Here is a 26,306-nt window from a genome sequence, read left to right as displayed (position 1 = left end):
GTTTGATCGAGATTATGATATGGTAAAAAGAATATTACAGTTTTCAATCTGATTCATTTCTCTTAATGAGGGAAGAATAATTTTAAATCGATAATTATCTGACAGTGTGTCAACGTAGCATGATATAAATATATTTTAATTATCTACTTATCTTGATCTAAATCAATCTATGTAATCTTTCTCCAATAATTTTAAATATTCCTTTACGATAATTAATTCACAAAATTTAATTTCGATCCGTTTCTTCCTTTTTTTACGTATCTCTTTATTATACGTAACACAGAATGGTCGAACAATGGTCGTCATCGCCAAATATTTTCATCCTCGTCGACGTCTCTGTGAAACTGACCACCTTAAACCGAAGAATGGGACAGGCTGGCGAAATGGCCCAAGTAGATTGGTTCACGCACGATCTGGACCATTCATACCTCTCCATCGAAAGTGACCAATCCTCCTCCTTTGCCCACCTTCTTCATTCTTTCGCTCGTGTTCCCCTTATAGCGAGAGCAGATGACTCGAGCAACTTCTCCGGGTCTTGATTTCATTGTTACCTTCCTCGATTCTTCTCGTTACACACTGATCGTTGTGTCAGCCAGTTTGTAGGTTGCTCCGCGGGGGTGGTCACTTGTGTCGGGGGGTTGCTGTCACCTTGGATTCACAGAGGATTCACGTCGATACCTTTTGCACAGGGAGAATGGATTGCGACGGTTCGATGCTTTTTATTTTTCATGCAGGATTTACGAACGAAACGTTTCTCTAGCTTGAGGCTTTCTTGATTCTTTGTTGCGTGGTTGGAATTATTAGGTTTTTTTGTTTGAAGGTTTTAAATCGCAATTTAAAAAATGAAAAGGGAATGAAGAAACTCGAATTCGGATCGATGAAAAGATCAAACAAGATGTTTTAATTGGTTGAACACAATCCGTCCACTTTAAACTACTTCTAGATCGAAATAAAGTCGTCAGCCGTTGAGTCGTTATCTGAAATATCTGGTTTCTAACGAGGCGTTTCGATAAACGAACGTCAGTCAAGCTGTGGCGACACTCGACTAATTGGTTTTAAAGGAAGCGTAACAATTCTCGAACAGCTGCCACTCGGATTACCGATGACCGTGCCGGTGAATTTCGTTTAATTATCGGATAATGAGATTTATTCCCTCCTCATAAATATCATAAGTTCGTCATTAATGGTTTAATTTTAACCGAGATAATTTTTTACAAAAATCACTTCCCTCTCCTCTCTTTCTTACTCTCAATATTTCCCTCTATTTCTTCCATACTGTAAACTTCAAACGTCGTCGAAACTACAACGAAACGCTTTTAAACGACCCCCATAAGAGAAAAAAAATTAAAAGAATTCGAAAACGAAGCAACCCCAGGAAACGCAAATATTTCATCGACACTTCTTAATTAGATCCAGCTGTTAACAGTCACGAAACCAACCTCCCCAAACGTATTTATCCCGCTAATCGATCTTTAACGCGGTCGAATCGGATGAATAGGTTGATTTCGTTCAGGGAGATCGATGCCCATCCCGGGGCATAAATTCGTAAGAACGACAAAGGGAGGTCTGGTCGAGGATCGAGGCGAGATTTGACTGTGGCCTACCCTCGTGCCCCGTTTACACCCCCGAGGCTAGGTCAAACAAGAGGGCAAGAATCCTACGGGCAACCATAACAACCACCGTGGCCTGCCACAATGGGGTGCACGCAGCCAATGTTGGCCCATAGGCTCAATGGATTTTCCGCGAGGTCGAGCAAACACAAGCAAACACAGGGGCGTCTCGTTCCATATTTCTTCCTCCCCTTCTCGAGAAGTATCGGCTCTTTTTCGTTTCTTCCCTCCGCTAGTCATTGTGCCTCCTCAGAAGGAAGCACTGACAACTATTTCACTCGTGAACACGTGTACAGCTGGAAATCTATTTAACCGGTGATGGATAAAGAGGCAACCTGGGAGCAAATGGCGAGTTAAACTAGCTCCCTTCTTTTCCACCTCGTTAATCTGTGGAAGGGAAAAATTCTTGTTTATCGAAATTAATTAACAACAGTTTCAAATGTATTTATCCAAATTCCATATTCCAACATGATCATTCGTCGGGACGCTATTGGATGGGGAGACGTGAAACCGGATGCCGGGATTACAGATTTGTGAGAGGACACCGTCTTTCTTGGATCCTCCCAAAAAACGAGAGTCGCTCTTTGTATGTTGTGCAACGTTTCCAGTGTCTACTAAATGGCCGCCCATGATTCAAGAAAAGAGAGAAAGAAAAGAGAGAAGAAGAGAGGGAGCAGAAAAAGGAAGATTGGCGGAAAAAATTATAGTAATCCGGAGTGGTGGGTCGAGAAATGGCTGCCAATGTCTGCTTAGAGGTCGCTGTCTTTTTCCTCCGCTTCCGTTCCAAGCGATGGAGTCGCAGGTGTGACCGCGTGTAATATTACTGGGACGAGAAAGGGGATCTGAGGATAGGTGTAACGGCGGTAGCAGGGCTAATGCGTGAATCCACGGTGTTTTTAGGCCAGATTAGAAAGAAGAGGGCTCTCTCTCTCTCTCTCTCTCTCTCTTTCTCTGGGGTTGCCGCAACAGGTGGACTCTCCTTCTTTCCCTTCATGCTCTTCTTTTTCTTCTTCTTCTTTTTATCGCGTGATTTTAAGGCCCAGGTAATGGATTTGTTGGTCGAGCAGTGGTGGTTCTTTGGCGGTTTAAGTGAATATGGGATGTAGCTTGGGGTTAGCTGTGACGAGCATTGGACGATGAAGTATCATGATAAACTTTATACGATACAATATTTTTGACACGACTGGTTCACAGTGTTATGATGCATCCTATCCGAAAAAAGATGGAAAGAGTATCGTGGAGTGGTTATAAGTTTTTTTTAAAGAGGAATTGCAATTTTTTCGGATTTCCTCCTTAAATCGTCATTGCTGCGTGCAACGCATGAAATTCGAACGGAATCGGCCTGCCTTGTAAATTCATCTGGAATATCTAGTTTCATCGTTAAAAACTTAAATTGGAAGAAACCTTTCCGTTCTCAAATTGCGATAGGCAGGTAAATATCACGTTACAGGGGATTATTAATCAGACGAAACCTCACATTGTAACGTCGTGTGAAACTCAACTCGTGATTTATTACATCGAATCCCTGTCTCAAATCGTTTCATCGACAAGCTTTTTCAATATGCACCTATCTCAAGCTCAAAATTATTAAATATCGATTTAGTTTTCTGAGCTTGATTCTTCTTTCTCCAATATTTTGCGCTCGAACGAAAAGATTATATTCTTACGAATAATTGAGTAGAAAGTTTGTTTAATTATTTTTTCACTATACATCTAACACTATTTATCTTATCTAAAAACGAAATGTTTTTATTTGCGAAGCAAAATATTCTTGATGAGTTTTCGATCGAAGAATCGAAACAAAAGATATCTCAGGCGAAAATAATTAAACTCGCGTCCTCAAATCTCAGGTATCGGTGAGAGTGAGTGGGTCATCCAAGAAAGAGGGATGATACGATTTAATCCGAGGATTTGGGTCACGGCAATAGTTAAGACGCCGCTGTCAAGCTGGCTTTCTTTTTTTCGAATTTTTTTTTTTTTTTTTCCACCATATCTTGCCTTTTCCCACGTCGCGTGTGTGGCTGCACGTGATCACTCGCTTTTTTTCCTCTCAAACCTCGATCCTTTTTTTCGAAACGTTTTTTTCGAACGTGGCTGAGAAGAGATTATCTATTAATAGGCACGAGTGTTCTCGATCCATGAATCTTTTCTTTTTTTTTTTTCCTTTCGAATTTGGGACGCGTTCCAAGTAAAAACCAACGATTTGAAATATTAAAAAAATTTTTAAGTAAGTTGATTTTTATGGTATTTCTTTTCAAATTTCGATTCGATATATTAATGGAAGATCGATGGAAGGACGAATATCTCGTGATAAGTGGAGAAGTTGAAGTTGTGTTACGGTATACGATACTTGGACGAAATTATTGGATCGAAAATTGAAAATCTTGTTTATTTAATTTAAAAATATCCATCTTTTTTATCTTAATTTCTTCAAAAATTTTAAATATACGAGTGATTTCTCGCGTTAATTATTTCAATGTAAAAAAAAAAAAAAAATTCTGCAGTACGTATAATCGAATGGGAACACGGGATTATAATTGCTTGGGTTAATTTTTTTTATCAATATCGGCTCGATCTTTTTTTGTAAAAGATATCGAGCGATCGGAAGATATTAAGAAGTTTAAAAAGCAATTACAATGAAATGCAATCTCGAATAGCATTTCACGGGAATTCGAGTTTAATGCAATAATGATACCGCTGAAATGAAACGTAATTAGTTCCATCCGATAATGACTGCAAGTTTTTACATACATATATATATATATATATATGTATATAATTTCGCACGGTCAAGTAACGAGGAAGCATGAAATCTTAATTGTAAAAAAAACCAAGTGGATCATGTTTCATTGGTGTACTTCTACTTGATTGGATCAGGGTTATGCCAAGGTTTCCTTTCTCATTTTCTCTGTTTACTCTCGCCCCATTCAGAAATTCTCCCTCCCTTAACTAGCGTGCCTTAGACACTACCAGTACAACAATGATTACATCCTATTTTAAAAAGTAATTCGATGTTATTCAACAACAGAAGCTGCGCCAAAATCACTTTGTCAAATTGTTCAAGCTTCGATCGAAAATCTCCAACTCTGAGCAAAGAAAAATTTTGTTCATTCCATTCATTCAAAAAAAAAAAAAAGACAAAGCAACGCATCCAGAGAAAAGAAAATTTTTACCCGAGCGAGTAAACAGGAAGTAAGAAATCTTCGTGGTAAAAAGATTGGCAAAAAAGAAGGCAGTGAGTCAGGTGATCATGTTCCAACGAGAGAGGTGGTAGTCGTCGTCGTCGTCGTCGTCGTCGTCGTCGTCGTCGGTTAGGCGAGAGAGGTTACCGGTGAAAGAGGACCGGAAGTGGTCACTCGAGGCCAACGATAATTGGCCCGGGGGACAGGGGCACTCTCGACACGCCAGTGGCCAGGCATGTGCGCAAAATTTCGACGTGGTCGTCGGGGAGGGGGAAAAAAAGTGCTCCACGTCCGTAATGCGAGACACACGTGGTCGAAAGTTGAAACTGCCTTCGGTTTCTCCCTCGTTTCTGCCCCTTTCTCCCCGCCCTTGACAAATATACTACCGCCAGACACTTGCGACCCCCTAACGATCACGAAACTGCTCTCGTTTTCGTTCCGCTTCGCTCCTTGAAAACGGATCTTCCTCGGCTGAGAATTGATTTTCCACACCGGTGGAATCTTAGAAGAAATACGACTTCTTTTCATCATAATATCGCTCGAATTTTAATTATATATTAAAGGTATGTTGATACAGGTATTCGTGGAAGAGTTGGTTTTAGAGTCGATTGAGACAAAATTACGAATGGACGATGAGTAAATGAGTTTACGATTCTTTTTTTTTTTTTATTGTCTGACATTTAAGAAAATATTTCAAATTCGTCGTATGTATCGATTTATAAGTAAGTAACGAGTTGAGTGGAGAAATATCATAATAATATAATATTGAATTTCAGTTCTGGTGTTTTTCTTATTTTCATATTTTTAATTTTATGAATTTTCGAAAGGAATTATAAATTCCGGCTCGATTATATAGTCCGTAAGTAGTGATTTTACACGAAAGGAAGGTCTCGTGTAAAGATGATTGGCCAAAATTTGAATATCATTAATTTGCAATTGCGATATCGAGCAGTTCGAGCAGTCAGATTTCATTCTTGGTTAGAATTTATTGCGATATACCTTTTGTATTATTAGTGTTTTCTTTCCTTTTTTTTTTTCTTTTTTTACGGATGTTTCACCAAATGTCTGTCGCAAGGTGGTAGACTAACGCTCGAAAAATATAGATCTATATATTTAGAGCACTCGTCGAAAACATTTGGACGAAGATTTTGTGAACGAAAGATCGTATTACCAGTCAGTTTTTCGCCGTTGTCGCTTAACAGTCCTCGTGTCGGAAATTTAAAAAGGTCTAGTTCTTTCGTGACTACTATGATAATTAATGATAATGTTAGACGGGTGTTGATCGATATCTGTGCTTGTGTTTTTTCTTTACCTTCTTTCGTACCTTTCGTAGAAAAGTTATTTTTTTTTTACAGAAGGAAGAGAATAATAAAATAAATTTCACGTTTCGTTAATTTTTTTGAAATTATTATTTTAGAATTTTTAAAAACATTGTGTTTTATCCTCATATTGATTAGACAAAAATTTTAATATTACACATCGAGGCTCGGTTATTTGGATAAGTAAATCTAGATAGATAAACGAGATGAAAGTCTAGGGGAAATCGTGACTTAAATTTAGGGAAATTTGAATTAAGGTTTTAACATTAAATAAAACATATTTTAATTGAGGAGAATCGTTAAAAGGATTTAGAGAGAACAAATATTAATCAAATAACTCGCACAATATGTACAAATAAGTAACGTTAATTTATGGTGTTCGATAATTTATTATCTTCCTTTATTGCTAGTAAGAAAACAAAAATTATACCCACATCTTGGCATATTTACTTCCAAGTATCAACTTGTTGAAAGAATCATGGAAAATGAAGGATTCCTAATGAATCCAAGCGACACAAGAATGGATTACGTCTTATAAAATGATGATTAATGGATTCATCTTTACTACAATTCCTTTTTTCTCTCTCTCTCTCTCTCTCTCTCTCTTTCTCTCTCTCTCTCTCTCCATTATTTCTGTAACTACTACCTGTCATCGTAGCTCATTAATACGCGTTTCGCGAATAATCACTGCATGATTTGTAGAGACGGTTGTATTGTAATTTCTGCAAGAGTATGGCGAACTTCCAATCACTTTTAGGATTTATTATAGGGGCGTACCCACATGGTACCTACAATTTGCAATCTCCTCGACTCGTCGACTCGCTTGATTATGCAATATTCATTATTTGAATTTTCATAAGAGAGGAAAGCTGCAATTTTGCGGCAAGATTTTTTTATCCTGAATTTTTTCGTAATAGCTTCTGTTAGTTGCATGCAGGTATTGTATATGTATATTTATAAATATACCTGTGCGCGTAAATGATTATCATTCAAGAACCCATTGCCTGTTACAACATCGTTCTTATTTCGATCAAATATACTCAGCTCATTTCATCAAATACTTTGTAGATTTTGCGTCCCCTTCTTGCTGATGAACATCCTTTAAGAGTTTCCAAATCTAGGGCTGTTAGGAAATTCCGTTTCATTAATTATTACTTTATATATTCATCATAGGTTTAAGTCAAATTATTCATTCACTCATCGTAAAAAAATAATTTCAAACTCGTCAAAATTTATAATTTGACGCGAGAATGACTTAATTCTTCAACCGTGAGGATCAATTTTGCGTTTCTCAAATTTTATTTTAACTTCAAATAATATAACAAGCGTATAGGGGCATCCATTAGAGAAGCACAACAAATATTCGAGGCGTTATAACATGACCAAGAACAAGAATGAAATCTGAAGCGGCACTATCTGTTCTCAAGAGGCAGCAGGATCTCCCTGTGGAAGTACCACTACTCGAAACACCACTCGGGGCCAGAAAGATAACCGACGCATTGCTCTCCAGAGGCAGAAAGTGTACTCGAGCCTCTCCTAGACCTTGGTGCGCGAAGTTACAAATATTTCTATCATTCAGCCGCTTTCTACAATAGCCAACAATACACCCTTAGACTCGTAAGTTTAGCCTGGACGATCCCTTGGATCGTGGGCCATAGTCGTAATTCGCCCGTTTCACTGCCTCTCCCCCCCCTCCCTCCCCTATAAACGTATCTAAAAATGATGGCAGGTATCGTTACAGTGGCAAGATTACGCCTATGGCCCATTATCCACTTAGTGTAGGTTTCCACGAGCCCTCCGTGTATATGGGTGCGCCCTAAGTATCCCGGCCGGCCTTCCTTCCTTCCTCCCTCCTCTCTTCTTTCTGTATTTTCTGTATAGGGGGTTTTTCTTTAGTTAGATTTACGATTTCTCGTGTGCACGTGTTCACAAAAGAATCAGAGTCTCTACGGCTCGCCTCAAAAAAGCGGGTAGAGGAACCGATTCTTCTCTCGGTTTCTTCTTTTCTTCTTCGTACGAATTGTTCGAGGGTACGTGAGTAGGAGGGAGGGAGGGAGGGAGGGCTCGTCTGTGCCACGATTGTGTCACGAAACGCAAGAAAAATCGATACCTAAGTGGCGAAGGGGGCAAGATTCGGTGATTCGAGCATCTTTGGACGTTAAGTGCCTTCGTATATCGTTCGAGCGCTTGGAAAATTTCGTTGAGGATTGGCGTGATACTGCGTCACACGTTTCTTTTGAAGTTGCTGACGCTTTGTGCAAGGAGAAGTTTATTATTTTTTTTTTTTTTTTTTTTTTTTTCAGACGCGTTAGATTTCTTCTTCAATCGGAAATGTTGTTTACGATTCGTTTTTTTTTTTTTTTTTTTTGAGGAAATCTTCGTATTCGAATTTTTTTATTCCTTCTTGAAATACGAAAGGTGTCAAATAATAAAATACTTTAAATTATAGATACAGAATTTCTTATTGTTTCTTCTTGGCGAAGTATTTGAATCATTTTATAAAAATATCACTTATTGAAAATGGGGGAGGAAAATAAATACTTAAGCAAAAGTAGGATACACAATAGTGCAAATCAAGAAGTCTAAACTTCCCCGACGTTCACCGATAAATCCCACCCTTCGAGGGTGGATTATTTATCTCAACAAGCAGAAGTGGAAATTTTCTTCATCTTTCGGATTTCGTCTTTTCATCTCTCCCAATAATAATAAATGGAAGTTTGACGTACGGGTGTGTGACTTAATATGTCTATTATCAATAGCCAATAAGCCGTGGGGCCACCTGGATCCCATTTTATTTCCAAAAATATTTCCGAGCCGTGCCGAAGAATAACATTTTCGAACGCGAATTTTCGCACCGTTGAATTCTCGATCCTTTGAAATAATACAAGGGTCGCGTGATCCAGGCCCATGGAAAGTCTTTAAGTTCGTTTTGCCGGGCTTAAACGGCGTCAAATAATACAATAATTGTCCCTTTTAAGAGTCGAAAAGGTACATTTTTAAGAAATTTGTCTTCCCCGATGATATTGTAGCCGGGAATGGCTTGTTGAGCCTCGAGTCAGTTTATTCTGGATCCTATGGTTCCCATTGGCGTAGCGAATCGCAATTTCTCGTGAATCTTTACTTTTTTTTTAATTCTAAGTAAGCATTATTCAAATATCATTTTATTTATTATTAACAGTCACGCGAATGTTAAATTTTTTTTAAGACTTTTGTGAAAGAAGGTGTACGAGGTTTCTCATTTTTTGTACGAAATATTATACGAAGAAAGGTTTGTTTCATTTTATCGGGTAAATTGGATAATTTATCCACAAGGTGATATTAAAAAAAATTATTCGTTAATTTTTAATCGATGTCGCATCATTTATGCATCGATAGTGCTATTTTCTTTATTTATTTGATAAAATGAAGATTGTACATGTTTTGCGATTTGCGACGCCACTGGTTGGAAGATGTTACAATAGAGATCCGCAGCCTAGACCATCTTTTGTAGTGAATAAGTCGGAATAACTCGAAAATCACTCCATAATGCTAGGTTCCATGACAATGGCAGGGCTTTTTAGAAGCTCAGATGCGTCGTGACTGACTGAAGGGGCCGTTCAAATGTATTCATCTCGCATGGCGAAAATGACACGAATGTCAGTGGAATTGAGAGGATCCTCGTGCTTCGTCCTAAAATACATCTCGATGTTATTTTTACATTTTGAGAAGCATTCACTTGATTCCAAGATGTTTGCGATTCAGAAACATATATATATATGTGTGTGTGTGTGTGTAGATAAAGAAATTATTATTACTATAATAAAAATCTTTTTTTTTTTTTTTTTCTATAAATATATCCCTTTTAAAAAATGCATGATAATTCTCGTTCGAATTTTCTCTATTTTTCATCCATTTATAATTTACAAATTACTCTCTTTAAAAAATATTATACCATCGTTCACCTCAATTCTTCCATCCCCTTTATAAAACGCACTTCCCACAACACCACAAATGCATTATTACAACTATTATTATTCCCCTCGAAAGACATTGTATCGATCCAAATCAATATCTCGTTCATCAAAGAACGATTGGAAACGCGGTATCGTATATCGTAATCCCCACGAACGCCCACACTGAAAAAAAGGTCCCTTCTCCTCCAGCGGCATCAAATATTTGACAATATTTTCAAAAGTTTCGAAAACGTAACCCAACACTACGCCACTTTCAGATTAAGGCCCCGTGGACCAATGGAATTCTTTTATGCGGTGGTAGAAAATCTGTCTGACAGACCCAGCGAGAAACAGAGACAGAGAGAGAGAAAGTTTCCTTTTCCATTAGGAGCGTACCATGATCCGATCATATCACGTTCCGCTTCCTGAGGGCCACGCAACAGGTTAGATCCGCGAAAGATCATCGCGATAATCTAAATGGAAAATTGTATTGAATCAGCAGCAATATAATGAAAGCCTTCAGGTAGTTGGCTACTCGTATAATGACAGTTAATGCTCGTAATCTGAACCATGTCAGTTATTTTTTTCGATCCCTCTAGAAACGTACCGAACGCTTATTATTCCTCTTTTTCATCCCTTTTCGTTTCACTTCTTTATTCACCGTCTGACCGTTCTCTCTCTCTCTCTCTCTCTCTCTCTTCCCTCTTTCTCTTCTTTTCTTTTCTTTTCATTTCTTTTTTTTTTTTTTTTTTTTCGTGCCACGATTGCGTGTCTTGTCACTTAATACCGCAATACCTTGCTCCCCTTTTGTGGTCTGCGCTCGAATGTCGACCGATGAATCGCGAACACCTTTATTAATGACAAAACTCGCTGGATTAATCTTAGTTCCATTCGAGGACGCGCGACCAAGATATTCCACGTGTAAAAAAATCTTTTTCCTTCTCTCTCTCTCTCTCTCTTTTTCTTTTTTTTTTCCTTTTTTCGATGCTACTATTTTCAGTTGTACAGTTTGTACGCGTCAATGTGATCATGGTTTTAGGTATCTTTTTGATCGTGTTATCTGTCTAGTTTCTAGTCGAGTATCGTTCTTTCTCTTCCGATTTGAATGTTTCAGATATTTTTGAGATCTTGAGGTGATGATTAAGTGTAGACAATTGACATTAATATCAATGGAATAATTTATTGAAATTTTATTTATGTTTATTGTGTATTTTCGATCTTGTGTGTACAAAATTGTAGAATGTAAAATTTATAATAATGCTATGATAATACTATAATTTCTTATGAAACATATATATATATATTTGTTTTGCAGTGCATTATAAGAGAAATTGTGTATTTTGATACTTTAATAATAAATTAAATTGGATTTATCAATGAGGAGTATGTGAAATTAATGAAATATTGTTTAAATAAATCATAGATTGTGGTTATTAATATGAAGGGCATGGTGGCCCTTTGGATGATCGCCATCTAGCGTAGCAAGACCAAACTATGCAGTTTAGAGAAGTTAAAAGGGCTAATAATAGATGGTGCACAACACTTGAAAAAATATGCGGGAAAAAATATTTCAAATCATATAAAATATTCTTTTGGTTGAGAGTTATCTTTTCTACACAATATTGTTGTAAATTTTTTATTTGTATAAAATTGCAGAACAATTCTCTTCTCTATTTTGTTTATCACAATTTTTTATTGTGTCTTTATATATTTATTTACAATAATTATAAATATTATTATTAACATTAATAAATTTAATATTATTTTTAAGTGAAATTATGTATATCTTTATTCTTCTAATTTTAACATTTAGCTGAACAGTGTGTTTATCTAATTTTTATTTAAGTATTTTATTCAAAGATTTTAAAATTTAAAATCAAAAGCTTAAAAACTAAATATAATTATTTAAATTTATAATTAATTCAAATACGTTTACTACAATAGGACAAGTATATGGAAATGAGTGTTTATTTTTCTTTTTCTTAATAAGAATACTATCTTTTATATGTATATATTTTCTTTATTTACTAGAAAATTTAGAAATTTGGAACAAAAGAATAATTCTTAAGTTTTTCTTGGTAAAATAATTAGGAATGAGGAATGGATGAGAAATAATAAATTCATGATTATTCACACAATTCGTTTATTATTGAATACAAATCAACATGCATATCTTAAATACAAAGCAAAAGAAATCGGAAAACATATAATCGAAAAAAATATAAAAACGCAATGCTAGACGATTGTATAAAAAAGAGTGCGAATAAGCCTAAGAATTACAAATCAAAGTGCACAAATCGAGAAAACAAAGCGACAAAAAGAACAGAGAAATACAAACATATAAAATACAAATTTCACGAATAAGCCAAAACACAAAAATGATTTCTTTACACACAAACTCAATTTTATGGATCAATAGGTAGATCTCAGGATAATTACAAGTATCACAAGATATCGCTCGAGCCATAATTCCATGAATTCTATTCTAACTTACAAATTATTGTAAATCTTATGAATAATTATCACAGTTTACATATTCTCTTTATAATTTTCCTACATATAATTTTTAGATTATTGCAATTTTATGGAAGACACGTATTTAATGAGATCAAGAATTTACTTACAATATAATCCTTATTTTCTTTAAAGCATTCTATTATCACAGTTTCTCTAATTTATAAACTATTATTGCAATTTCTTTTAATCTCTAATATCACAGTTTTTTGGAATTCCTATCCTATATCACAGTTTCAACGTCAATAAATCGATATAATATAAAATTTTCTCTGCAAGTATCACAATTTCTGAGATTATAGAATATGCACTGGGCGGCCTATATCCTCGAACGAAGTTCGAGCAATTATATACTACGATACTTTATTAATCTGGATATATTTAATTTTAGTATCACAGTTTAAACCAGTCTAAGAATATTATCTAACTTAAAAAACATCCTTAGAATTACTATTATTGCAAATGGTTCTCTTAATTCTACTATTTAACTTTACTATAACGAATCGATCCATTCGATATTAATGCAGTTAAAGCTCCGAACCAGGAGTTAAATGGCAATCGAATCTACAATCTTAACTTCTAACATGAAAGACGTTTTAAACTTAAAGCTAAAATTTAAAATTCGTGGAATACAATGAAAGACCTTACTAATCGTCGTATCTATCGATCCTCGATTCCTCGATCTTCCTCGCCATCTTCCTCTTCGTCGAGTAGTCTTCTTCCTAACGGGACATCGTGGAAGTAATTCCTGTTCATTTTCATCGCCAGCTCTTTCAATTCGTTTTCCAGATTCTCGTTTCTCAGATTCCGCAGCTCTTCGTCGTCCATATGCATTCTGAACGCTGTCATCCTGCCTCCAATCTCGTTAACGCGACTCTGCCGCATGATCTTGTCGTTTACATGAATGACCTCTCGCCGAAGCTTGCCGTATAATCCTCGAACGGTCGACAGAGTATTCTTGATAGCGCGTCTGGCGAACAGCCCACTGTCAATACGTCGATCAGTCATCGAACTGACGGTTATTCTCGAGATTTGCCTTTTCATGGTGACGCCGATGCAGCAGAAAAACCGGTCGCGATTCCTGACGTTACAAAACCAGACTGCGCGTGGACTCTCGGTCTTCTTGATCGAGCAAGCCTTTGCGGCCTGTCGATTGTACGATTCGTGTACCTCACGTAGATCTCTCTGTATGTTCCTCTCTGTTTGTATATGTATAGGTATGTATGTATGTACGACGAGTATGGCAAGTATATACGAGGCAGATCTCTTGCGAGAAAAAAAGGGAGAGTAAGAGAGAGAGAGAGAGAGAGTAAGAGAGAAAGAGAGGAAGAGAATGAGAAGTAAAGGGAAATCGAAATGAAACGGAAATGGAACGGGGTAGACACGTGCACAAGATTGCAACACGTATCTCTATGGATGGATGTGATTCGATGTCTATCTCTAAAGATGCGCACGTTTTGAGTAGGTGTGATTGAGTGTGAGCTAGGATGAGGAGTCTTCCTCTTATATAGCTGAAGGGCAGCGCATGCGCGTTTAGTCGAGTAGGGCAGAGGGTAGAGACAACGTTCGCACAGGTACATACGTGCGTAGGATCGGGTGCGCAGAAGGGCAGGTACCTTCCACCCCTTCGATATTGTTTGTATCATTCACCCTTGTGGAAAAAGGCGAGTAGCTGCCGGTTATGTAATTTACATTTCACATGTTGCTGCGGTGAATTTTTTATGTGAGAATGTTGACATTGTTTTAGTTCTCATTGGTATCGAGGAAATAAAGAAATAATAATTGTATGAAAAATAAAGAAGGGAATAATTTCTTGATGGAAAATTATAGATTTTCTATCGATAATTTAAAATATGTTAAATAATTGTTTACTTTTATCATAAGATATTAATATTTTATTTATTGAAATAAATTATTTAACATATTGCTATTTTTTTTTTCATTTAAAAAATAAAAATTAAAAAGATACAATCAAAAATATAAATATGAAATATTATTATAAAGTTATTTTCATTTATTAATTTTTCTTAAATATAATTGTATTTAAATAAATATAAAAATAAAATTAAAAAGTTATTATATTCTTAATTTAATTTTAACAAATAGTTTCGTATATTTTAAATTTTTCCGCTAAATTTAGTATTCTTTAGTTGGTAAAAACTTTTTCTTTTGCGCATGCGCGGAATCAAATTGACGAAAATTTAGTACAAATGAAGTCGGCGTCGTTGCAACAGTGAAGTGTGTCAAACATTGGTGTTCGTTATTTTAATATGATATTTCTGGTTCGGAAACTATCAGATTCTCGTGTGAAATTGTAAATTCTTAATCTGTAATAAAGAAGTAAAACAAAGAAAGGATCGGAACGTCGAGAAAGAAAGATAGAAGTAAAGAAGGTTGACATTTGCGTTCAGCTCGAAATGCGCGCGCACTCAAAGGTAAAGGCAGATTGTAACGAAGACAGTGAAAAAGAATAAAAGAACAGCCAAGGAAAACAAAATAAGAAATCCAGAAGTAACAACGAGAAAGGTAAAAAGAGAGAAGAGGATGAACGATTAGCGAGGTGACGAACGAGAGCAAAAGAGAAAAGAAAGGACGGCCGTGGCGTACGCGCAGCACGAGCTGCGCACAGTGCAACAGAAAAACAAAAACCCAACATGAGATGAACAGGCTTAGTTAGCAAAGGAAAGTAAAACGATGAAGAGAAAAAAGAAAGAAAGACAAAAAGTATTACGAAACCTGTGCAGGAAGATAGAACGACCAGACAAGTTACAACAAGGACGGATAGTGATTGGAAAGAAGATAGAAAATGAATGTTTTATCGTGGCATACGCTCTGCACGAGCTGACCATCGTATAACAGAGGAAGAGAGAACTGTTAGGTAGAAAGAAATAGTAAGAATAAAGGATAGCAAACAAAGAACAGGATAAAAATCGTCGAAGGATCGTAGTAAGAAGTTGTAGAAGTGAGATGGAAAATTCCTGTAAGGGAACGAAGAAAGAGGGGGAGAAATAGGTACTTGGTGGCGCACGCGCAGCACGAGCTGCGCACGGTACTATAGAAAAAGATGCCCAATAAAAGAAACAAAGAGAGTGAAAGAAGGATAGAAAGTACGGCAAAAGCCAAGAAGCCGGCAGAGGAAGTAGTGTGAACATGGTGGGAGCAAGCAAGAAAAGAAAGGACGCTCGTTTCTGGCGTACGCGCAGCACGAGCTGCGCACGGTAGCACTTGGCGCATGCGCGGCACATGCCTGTACTCGGATCAGAGAAACGAGTGCGAGAGAAGCACGTGGTAAGGTTGTGCTGGAGGAGGAAAGAAGTTACGTCGACATCGAGAAGCAACAAAGGACAGAGAACGCCGTATGTTGAAGGTGAGTAAAAGAACTGGAATATTCTTAAGAATGAAAGGAGACAGGTAGATGTAGTCGTATAGAAGCACATCAGTGCGTCAAACTGTGAAGGAAAAAGGATTGTGTGGGAGGGAGAGAGAAACGTGTTGATTTGATGAAATGGTGGGGATAGAAGGATAACTTGTTGCACAGAAGGCCGTAGTACCGCGTACTTAACCTTAAATCGAGAACGAAAAATGGAACGCGATTGCAGTTTATTTGCTTTTTCCAATTCGTTCGAATTGTATCTCTATTCGAAAATTTTAGTTACTGATGAAACGTCTATTCTTATATATATTTAGGTATATATATATATTTATCATTCATATTGATCATTCATAACAGATAGAATCTAAAATCGATTCTTTTAAAACGTCTAATGATGAAAAATATAATGTATAATATAAGGCGTGTATATTTTATATTTTAAAAATATTGAATATTAAGCACATTTTTTGTTAGAAAATATTATTTAGTTTCTTAGATTAGATATTTACGGTTTATCGTAATATTAATCGAATTATTAAATAATTCATAGGAATATTTTTAAAATATCAATATAAAAATGAACGAAGTGCAATACATAAAACAATGACTTTTAAAAGATAATTTATTCAATATTCTAATCTTAAACATATATAATATCAAACATCGTCACGATTCGTTCTTTCAATTCAAGCAACGTAACGTACAATTTAACAATCCGAAACGCGCGAGAAATTCGAACGTTGCGTGCATTAAATTAAGATTCGTACGTGACGCATCTGCGAGGGAGGAGCAGAATTGAAAATGTCTGTATTCAAATAGAAAACGATCGATAAGAAGCGAAAATCCCGTGGATGTGATTTACATTCCACGTAAATAGGAGGCCCTGAAGGGATTGGGCCGTATTAAATATGGCTAAGGAAACGTGCGGATAGCGCTCTTATACGCTATGCGTTGATCGATTTCGAACTAAATCGAGAGCTTCGGGTTACAGCCGGTAACCAGAAGCTATTACCACGATCCGATCAGACTCCGTATCGGTGGAATAAGTTATAAGGGCCTATAGCGCGGATAATCTGATCGTTTAACTGGCTCGCTTCGATCTATCGATCATTAACGCCTTGTTGGCCTCGAATATCCATACCAAGAATATATTTCCGAGGAATATTTTAATTTTTGAACTTTTTTCTAAAAATTCGTTCCAAATTAACAGCTTCTCGACACCCTTAAATTATACCAACGTACTTTCAATCTGTTATTTTGTTTAGGTATTGATTTAAAATAAAAGGAGAACAAAAAAGTTGAGATAATTTTATATTCTAGAAAATTTGATGCAATTTTACTTTCTCTGGGTTGTTGTGTAATTGGAATCTGGTTTTTTTTTTTTATTATTGATCAAGATTATAGATACGAGTAAAGAGTTAAATGAATTCTTTGTGCCAGTAATATTAAAATGTTTGTAATGACTGTATATATTTGTTCAATTTTATATACAGGTTTTTACTTGTTACACGTAGTTCATATTTTTGTTATTATTGTTTTTAGTTACGTGTGTTCATATTTTTATCTTTCTTTCTGAACATTTCGAAAAATCAGAATAGGAGAATTCTATTAGTTAAATATTTAAATTATCGAATTAATTAAACGTTTATTTATTCTGTTTTTTAACAAATAATATAGGCATAATGATGTATAATAATTATTCTTCAAAATTGTATCACTTGTATTGATATCACAAATTTCAGATACTTTTTTTAGATTAATTTTTTAATAGTTTATTATCATATATCATATAATATTCAATTTATTAGATATTTCATTCTTATCATAGTACACGAACCGTATACTTACGTTTATTAAATCTTTTTCATGTCTTCTATAAATTAAATAAAATAAAAAAACGTATTAATAAAAACTATAATCATTTATTCCAAAAGAAAATAATTACAATATTAATCATCTTTTTATTACTTATTTATTAAATTACGATTATTCTTATTAATCAAGCTTTTTCGATTTTCACGCGTTGCACTATATCATATCTCTGCTGCATACTGAAAACGAAAGGACGAATATAAAAATAAAGTGGGGGGAAAAGATTGATCAAATAAAATTCACTCAAACTGACACGATTACTTATTTTTATACATTTAAAGGAATTAAAATTTTATTATTCAAACTCGAGAAGCAAAATAGCTCCACATCGAAACATCGTAAGCATAACTTACCAAGTATAAACGCTTCTTTAAACGCGTCTCGACATCGGATTTTCAATTATTTTGAAAAAACACGAGACAAGCAAACCGCTATCCACGAATCTTTATCGCCCCTTCCTCTAATGGGCAATCGGCTCGAGATGAATGGCGCCTCGCGAGTAAATTGTAGGGAAATATGCGTTCATCGTGAAGTTGCACGTCCGTATTTCATGGACTTGGAACAGCGAGACATGTAAATGCGGCTAAACGAAATCCTTGGAAGAATGGATTCCGCTAATGGTCGAGTCAGTCTCAAGATGAATGGGACAAGAGGGGTGGCAAAGGGGTGGTGTACAAGGCCGCGATATTTAGATTCCTGACCAACCGCACGCATCTGTCGGTCTTGCCTTGCGCCCGATATTTCCTTCTTTCTCTCCCTTTCTCTGATGGACGAATGCGCGTGTGCATGTGATGGGTGAATGCCAATGCTCGACTTGCCGAGAAAAAATTTTACTTTTCTGTTCGTTGTTCGGCATTTTCTAAAATTTTATTTTCAACTTTTCGAGTGCAAATATTTATTGGTTAATTAGTTTCTTTGATGGTTTTGGCATCTGATATGATTTATATTATAATTGATCAGCAAATTTTCATGTGGGTTTTTTAGTTGTAAAATTTTACAAAGCTCTAAACAAACAGCGATGAGATATACAGAGATATATATTGTTCACTGCATACTTATGGAATCAGTATATTTATATTGATTCCATTAATCACATTATTAATGTAATTTATATTATATTATATATAAATATAGTGTCACATTAATTTTTTCATTTTTTTTCTTTTTCTTTTTTGTTATTCATATACGTGTTCTTTATTATACCGTTTCATAAACACGTATAAATCTCAACAATCTACGAAGCTGCGTATAAACAGCTTATATTCTTGGGAAAAACAATTATAATGTTATCGAAACGATACAAAAGTGTCGAGTAGTATGTTATTATTATGTTACGATTATGCTTAAATTGACTCATATTAAAATATTTATATTGCATTATTATACAGTGATATTTTAATCTTAAATCGATTTAATCGAGGCAAGTAGGTTGGATGAATCAAGGTTTAATAGATAATCGATGGGAAAATCGATGAAGAAAAATACTGAAAAATCTATTTTATAGATAGATATTTGTTGCCCGTATCAATCTTGTACTATATTTTATAATTTCGCGAAATATTAATATTTCGACCCATGTTTGCTAGAACTTTTTTTCTTCATTCGATGAATATTAACTATCCTAAAAAGTATAAATTCTTTTTCTTTATACTTTCAATTCTATTTTTAATGGAAAATATTTAGCCTAATGTTTCTAATTTTCATCATGATTTTTACTTCCGTTATATATTTACATAACGAAAATTCTCAATCCTTATCTACTTATCTATTGTTGGAAAAACAAATTAGAAGAAACGCGTTCGTGTAATGGCAAAAAATGAGGGAAACGTTGCTCGACAACTCGGTAAAAGGAGGGAGGGAGGGGGCGCCGCGGAGAAAAGCGCTTAAATAAACTATGCTGATCTATCCGACCACCGCTTCTTCCGTGAAAGAATCGGGTACACGTGGAAGAATCGTGTTGCACACGCGTGCAGGGTACGCGCGGGTGCGTTTTTCGAGGGTGTGTTGATCGGCTCGCTCGCTTGCCTGCCATCGGCCCCAACAGCGTGTGTATATCTCTTTGGTGGCAGCTGGAGGTTTCGCGCGTGAGAACTCGGTGGCTCCGAGGTTCCCTGGTTTCTCGTCGCCACCTGTCCTCGTGCTGCTCTCTCGAGGCGACTGCCAACCCTCTTTCCTCGTCCTCTTTTTCCTTCTGCCTCTACCTCCACCTCCTCCTCCCCCTCCTCCAACCGCGCTGCAACCCTTCGCAAGGTAATCACGCCTCGAAGGAGCGCGAGGGGCGGAGATCGGGGGAAAGTATCGGCGTGTTTTGACGTTTTATGCTAATGCGGCTGGCTATCCCTGAGTGGAACCAGATTGTGCTACCGTGATAGCAATATGTTGATCGATCGCCGTGATGGGTATTTATACGGGATGAATGAGGTTGGGATTCGAGGTGGGGGGGAGGTTCGATCGATAATATTGATTAGGTCTCGTAGGTGATGCGGATAATCGGCGTGTAAGTAACCTCTCTGCTCCTCTCTGTTTGAAAATTTTTTCGATGAGACTTTTTTTTTTTTTTTTTTTTTTTTGGTCGGTTGTTTCTTAATCGAACGATCCCTCTCGGTGTCTTAAGTATCCCCTTCGAACGCTCGGGGTGATCCGTTTGGTGTTATCTAATTGGCGGTGTCGGATTAACTTTTTGTCGAAGCTTAAATTTTGTTTGTTTTGAAAGGATGATTATACGCGGTTCTCGTTCTCTATTTTATAATGACGTTTGGGAACCGGTCATTTCTGTATGTAGATATTAGGGTAATGATGTATGCTAATGAAATGCTGTAGCGTAGGGAGGAAAATAAAATGTAAGGAATATCGCGTGATTTTGAAATTTCTGCATTGCATATCTTTTTCCCTTTTTTTTTTTTTTTTTTGTCAATGGCAATATATTGTTGGAAAAATAATTTGGAATAATTTCATTACTTGAATTTGTTGACTATATACATGCATGACAACTTAATCCTTGATTGTGAAAATTATTATTATTATTATTAAATGTAATGATAAATTATTCTATATATTTTTCTCTCAAATCTTATTTTATTTTTTTCTTTATTGTTAAATATCTGATAGCTTATTGACACTTATTGAATAATAATCCCCGTATAAATAACAGCTTAATTTTAAATTCTAAATTTTTTAAATAGAAAGTAATATTAATTTTATCATTCCGTATCTCACGATATTAATTAAACCCTCAATTAATAAAGTATCGAAACGAAACGAAAAATCCCACGTTTATTCAAATTTCGCCGTAAATACCACTGGTCCCGGTGGTATTTATGCAAAAGGGCCCGGAAAACGTACGTACAGGTACATACATTAGCTCCCTCCTCCAGTTCTCTCCAGGACCAATTCCGTGGCGGACAATTGGAGACATTTGTCCCCCTGATCGGCATGCATCTTTTCTCGAGTTTCACCCCTCCGGGGTCCCTTTCGAAGCGAAAGAAGGATCGTAAGCGTGCACGGAGCGTGGTGGTCGTGTGCGAGAAACGTGTGCGTCTTTTTTCGGGCCCTTCTCCCTCCTCCGCTCGCCGTGGGTCCCCTCCCCACCACTCGTACTCGCCCAGCACGCACCGCAACGCACCGATTTTTCGATCGAAAAAAAATTGGGCCTCATAACGGTCGGGTGGGACCGAGTCGCGTTAGCGGACGTCTCTGTGGAAAAAAAGGATGCGAGTGTCGCCGAAACTGGTCTCGAGGGGGGCTGAGAGAGAAGGAAAATTGTGCCGTATCGTAATTTCGGCCGGGAGAGACCGTAAATTGCCTTTCGGTGGCCGGCCGGTTAAATAGGTATTGAGACATGTATAAACAAAAAAGTGGGCAGATATTATATCCTGCTCCTTTGTAGCGCGATATACGGATTGAACGATACTTGATGTAAATAATAACAGGCGATGTTATTTATGGAATTGCATATGGATTTGTTTGTACGATTTTTTTGATTAAGTTTCGTGGCTGATGGTGATTTAAATTTAAATTCGATTCGGGAGTGATTTCGCGTAATTTGTATTAGCATCGATAATGATTCCTGATTCGTTATTTGTAGTAATAAGTAAGTTAAGATTCGAAAAGTTAGAAAAATTTGGACGTGCAAATTTTTTATTTATCAATTAATGGAACCATTTTTCTTCTTTTTTTTTTTTTTTTTTTTTGGAGCCATCGTTATATACTGTTAAGACAAATTCGATGAGAGAAACTTCTCAAACCTCATTTTCACATCAAATTACCATCATAACGAATTAATCTGTTCCTGGAAGGAGATTAAACGTACAACGCATAATAAGTATCTCGAGCATCAAGCTTCAATTTCCACGATTTTCATACGTGCAAATTACATTACAAAACGGGAAATGCCCAATATAAAACGTCATAAGCGATACCTGCAATTTTGCCAACTTTCCCCTAATTTCTAGGGTTTTTTTCCCCGGACGGATCACCGTTCACTTTATGGGCGTGTGCACAAATTCGTGCGAACGACTCGTCATTGAGGTCAACGGATAAGGAAGGGTTAAGTGGGCCCGAGAGGAGACACACACACACACACACACACAGGGACGACGAGTGCAAGGCAAACCTGGTCTTTTCTCTCTGGTTTCGTGTTTTTGGGGAAAAGGTGTGGCGAAAAAAATGAACTTATTGTGCCGGTGCACGGCTGCAATTAAGACATGATCACGGCCAGTTTCGTGCAATGAATCGATGCGATAAACGAGTTGTGAACGTGTGACACAATTTCACGAGGCGCTTCCTCGTGAGAAGACGTTTTTATTCCAATCGTACATTTTGGACCGTTGCCAAATGCGATCGTACGTTCATCGAGCGGGATTAGACGAAATAATTTTTACAGTTTCCTATTCTTCACTCAATTCTTCATCCCTTTTTCTTTTAAAAGTGGATTGAAGAAATCTATAATCTATATATATATATAAATTAATGACAGTATTTAGATTGTAAATATATTAAATACAAATGTATTTTCTCTATCCGAAATTAGGATGCACGTTTGTTATTAGCGTTGAAACATGCTTTTCCTTTTTGACGGAATGTCGAAACATCCAATTTTAAACGCAATATCTATTAACGAAATACATCAAAAACTTTATCACAAAAGATAATTTGATCAAAAGAAAAAGAATCTACATTAGTAATTAAAAAATTCCATTGCACATCAACTACCAAAATTTATTACTAATTCTCTCGTATCAATAATTTTTACGTCATCTAAAACCACACACGTGTATAACCAATGAACATTGCCTCGCGTTTACACGAAATCGAAAAAAAGAAATTCGCTCTTCTTCAAACGCTAGCCGGGTTACCGCTCAGAATTACAAATCGATTCGTTTCGATGGAAAAAGGAGTGCATTGCACCCTGAATATCTACTGCAACCCCGTAGGAATCGTAGGAGAAGGGGGGAGGAATACACGTTCTGCGAGTATTCAGAGAAGAAGAAGAAGATCACGAGAGGAGCGACGTTATTCCCGTGGCAGGAACACGCGATTCGTCAAGAGGGGAGACATCTAACGAGTGACAGCTCCGATATCCGTGTGTCGTGGAGGGAAAAGATCGAGGACCGGTAGAACGAGATCCTTTAAGGTGGAAGATTGACCACCGTGCGCGCCGCTCGTCCTCCTCTGGATCTTTTTGCTCGGATCGATTTGATCTTTTCTTGAAAATTTAGGATGCTTGGAGAAAGTTAAGAGATTGAGCGTTCTTTTTTTTTTTTTCCAATTTAATGAATTAATTATCTCACGTTGAAATATTTATTTAAATAAATATTTGTTGATCGAAAGTAGAGAGTGATTCGCATATTCTTGGCGATTGTTTAAAATAAGGATCATCCCTAAGATTTGTCACTTAATTTTCAAATTGTATTCGATTGTAAATTCTATCTGGGATAAGCACAGAAATAAGAGAGTTGAGAGTTTCGTTTATTTACGAATTATTAGAGTTTGATTTTCAGATTCGAAATAATTAAGATAGAAATAAAATTGTATTCGGAAGAAAATATTTAACCTATAAAAGATACTACGAAGGGTAACCATTGATAATTAGAGATGTCATTTTTCTCTCTTGTTTGAGATTTAAACTTCCTCCAGAGATTTCGCGTTCCTCGTTTTGTTATACGAGATCGGTTTGATCGATCTCGACACGTCAATTTACAGTTAACCGGTTGTGTTGCTACTTTTATTACATTGCTCGTCGGGCTTTTCAACTTTGCTTGCATATGATGTGGAAACAAATTGTGGAATCATGCGGGAACCGTTTACGTCCGAAGAGATTTTGTTTACCTCGATTTGATTGGAGAGGATTAAATCGAAGGATATTCAAGAGAAACATATTCTTTTCCTTTCCAAGTTAAAAAACTAGTCTCGGTATTGATGATATTTGATATTGCAATTATCATTGCGATTCAACACCCGTTGCTTGCTTCAGTTTCGTTGAACAAAAGTTCATTCATAATTCGATAGATGTAAATAAAACTTTTAAATTTACTTTTATTCTCACTAAATATTCCTCGTTGTATTATATGGATCTTCAAATAATATTTTATCCGAAATATAAAACCAAGTATTACGAATATCATCGAACGTCAGATGTCGAAGAAACATGGGGAGGGGGGCGGGAAAGAGAAGACAGATGAATAATAACAGGGAACGAGACACGTTAAATCACATTTAGGGGGTTACGTTCCGCTTTATTACGATTTATCCAGGATCGTCGACAATCGAAACCGCGACAGATGCGACAAGCATTTTGCAACGTGCGTTTATGAACAAATGTCACGAAATCTACCGGTGTTGGATACTCGATGTAAATCAACACCTGGCGTGAAGCGATTATCCACCTTTAACGCGTTGAATACTTGTTTACCGCTCGACGACATTTTTCCTAATTTATTTCCCTTCTCGATTTTCTACGCAACCCGATACCCGCCTCGTTATTTGTTTCCGCCGCGTTTTACGGCCTTGTAATACCTTGACCGATGAAAGTCTTTACTGTCAATTAACGCGAAATATTACCTTAACCGGTCACCGCCGCGCTCTCCCCGATACTTTCGTTTTATCCGCTCCGATCTAATTAATATTACAAATTGCCGCAAATATCGTTGCTAATTGACTCGATGACGAAGATTAATTGGCCATTCGATTTTCGAGTGATATGATATGGGAATGTGGATTTTCTGGTGAAAAAAAATTAAGTCAAAGAAGGTCAAAGTTCTGTCATATATATATATATATATATGTACACACATAGATTATTTATTTTGATTAAATTGTTTTAGAAATAAAATCTTATGTTTTCTTTTTTTTTTTTTTTTTTTTGAATTTGTGTCAAAGTAGGTATAGAATTATTATAACTCGTAACTTAAAGAAAAATTCATCTTTCTATCAAACTGATTTCACGTTCGAGCGAGCGGATCTCACTTGAGAGGGCACATCGTGTGTTTACAGCTCTAGGCGAGTCGTGATTAGGTAGAGGCATAATTTTCACGGCGTAAAAAAAGAAAGAAAAAAAAATCCTCTTCCTCTACCTGCCGGCCATAATCGTCCCAAGGTATCGCTTGTAAACGCCTTTGCCGATTAAACTCGTACTCCTGAAATGTAGGCGTTAACCTGTTGCCTCGCTATAAATAGCCGCGAGAGAGCGTGGAACGTACTATTAAGTCGTTCGAACGATATCACCCTACCCTCCCTGTTGCTCCACCTCCTATTTTCTACTCGTCCCCTCATCAACCCCCTTCCTTCCTACCACTCGTCGATCCCGTGACGAACATTGCAACACTTTGTTTTCCAATCTTTCCTCGAGTCGTCACCACCCCTCTTTTCTTCGAAAAATTCGAGAACACTCCTCCTGTGTTTTGTAAAAATTATATTTTTTCCACGATCCGAATTGTGAGATGTTCGAGCGTCTTGCAATCTCGTTTCGAGTCTCGTTAATTTGCAGCTAAAGTACATCCTGTTAAAAGGAAACACGAGCTCCCCGATATTTCTTCTTGAACAAATTCAATGTGGTAAATAAGTATATTGACGATAATTAAAGACATCGATTGAACGTTAAGAATACGGATTGCAGAACCACTGAATTAACGCCGCACCTGGCGTTACTTTATATGCCGATTTACAATCAGGATAGCCAAATTTAATAAAGATTTCCCTTAATTAATTCTTCCCTTTTCTGGATGGCCGCTAGATGGCAGCCTTTATCGAATTTCTTGCCTCATCGATCAATTTCAAATATCTGCGACGAATCTCGCGAATCTTATCCTTCTGTAATTATTTAAAATATTATATGGATATTTAATATCCTGGAAATTCGATCATCTATGAAAACACGATGATTTTACCGATGATTTTCTTTTCTTTTTGGAACAATCCAAGAACGATCGATCGAACCGCAGATAGCCCTTAATTAATTCAGTTAAGTATGTATGATAATGTACGATCTGTTTTCACGTTCTTAATGA

The 26,306-nt window shown here is 36.5% G+C and overlaps 1 protein-coding gene across 4 annotated transcripts in view; it reads left to right on the top strand.

Moving 5' to 3' along the window:
* LOC100868848 (tubulin monoglutamylase TTLL4) overlaps positions 1-26,306 on the top strand; it is a 162,408-nt gene that overhangs the window by 65,971 nt on the left and 70,131 nt on the right. For 2 of the 4 annotated variants that reach the window (XM_086914651.1, XM_031919109.2), the window contains exon 1: positions 14,785-15,924. The exons of the other annotated variants lie outside the window; for them this stretch is intronic. The gene's annotated coding sequence lies outside the window, so the exon portion shown is untranslated. Of the gene's footprint in view, positions 1-14,784; positions 15,925-26,306 lie in introns of those variants that run through there. 4 annotated transcript variants of the gene reach the window in all.

The sequence above is a fragment of the Apis florea genome, unplaced genomic scaffold (genome assembly GCF_048593485.1).
Source record: "Apis florea isolate Af1SG1 unplaced genomic scaffold, ASM4859348v1 contig_3696_pilon, whole genome shotgun sequence".
Taxonomy (NCBI): Eukaryota; Metazoa; Arthropoda; class Insecta; order Hymenoptera; family Apidae; genus Apis; species Apis florea.
The sequence above is the reverse complement of the archived record's forward strand: the minus strand, read 5'-3'. Positions and strand labels throughout refer to the sequence as shown.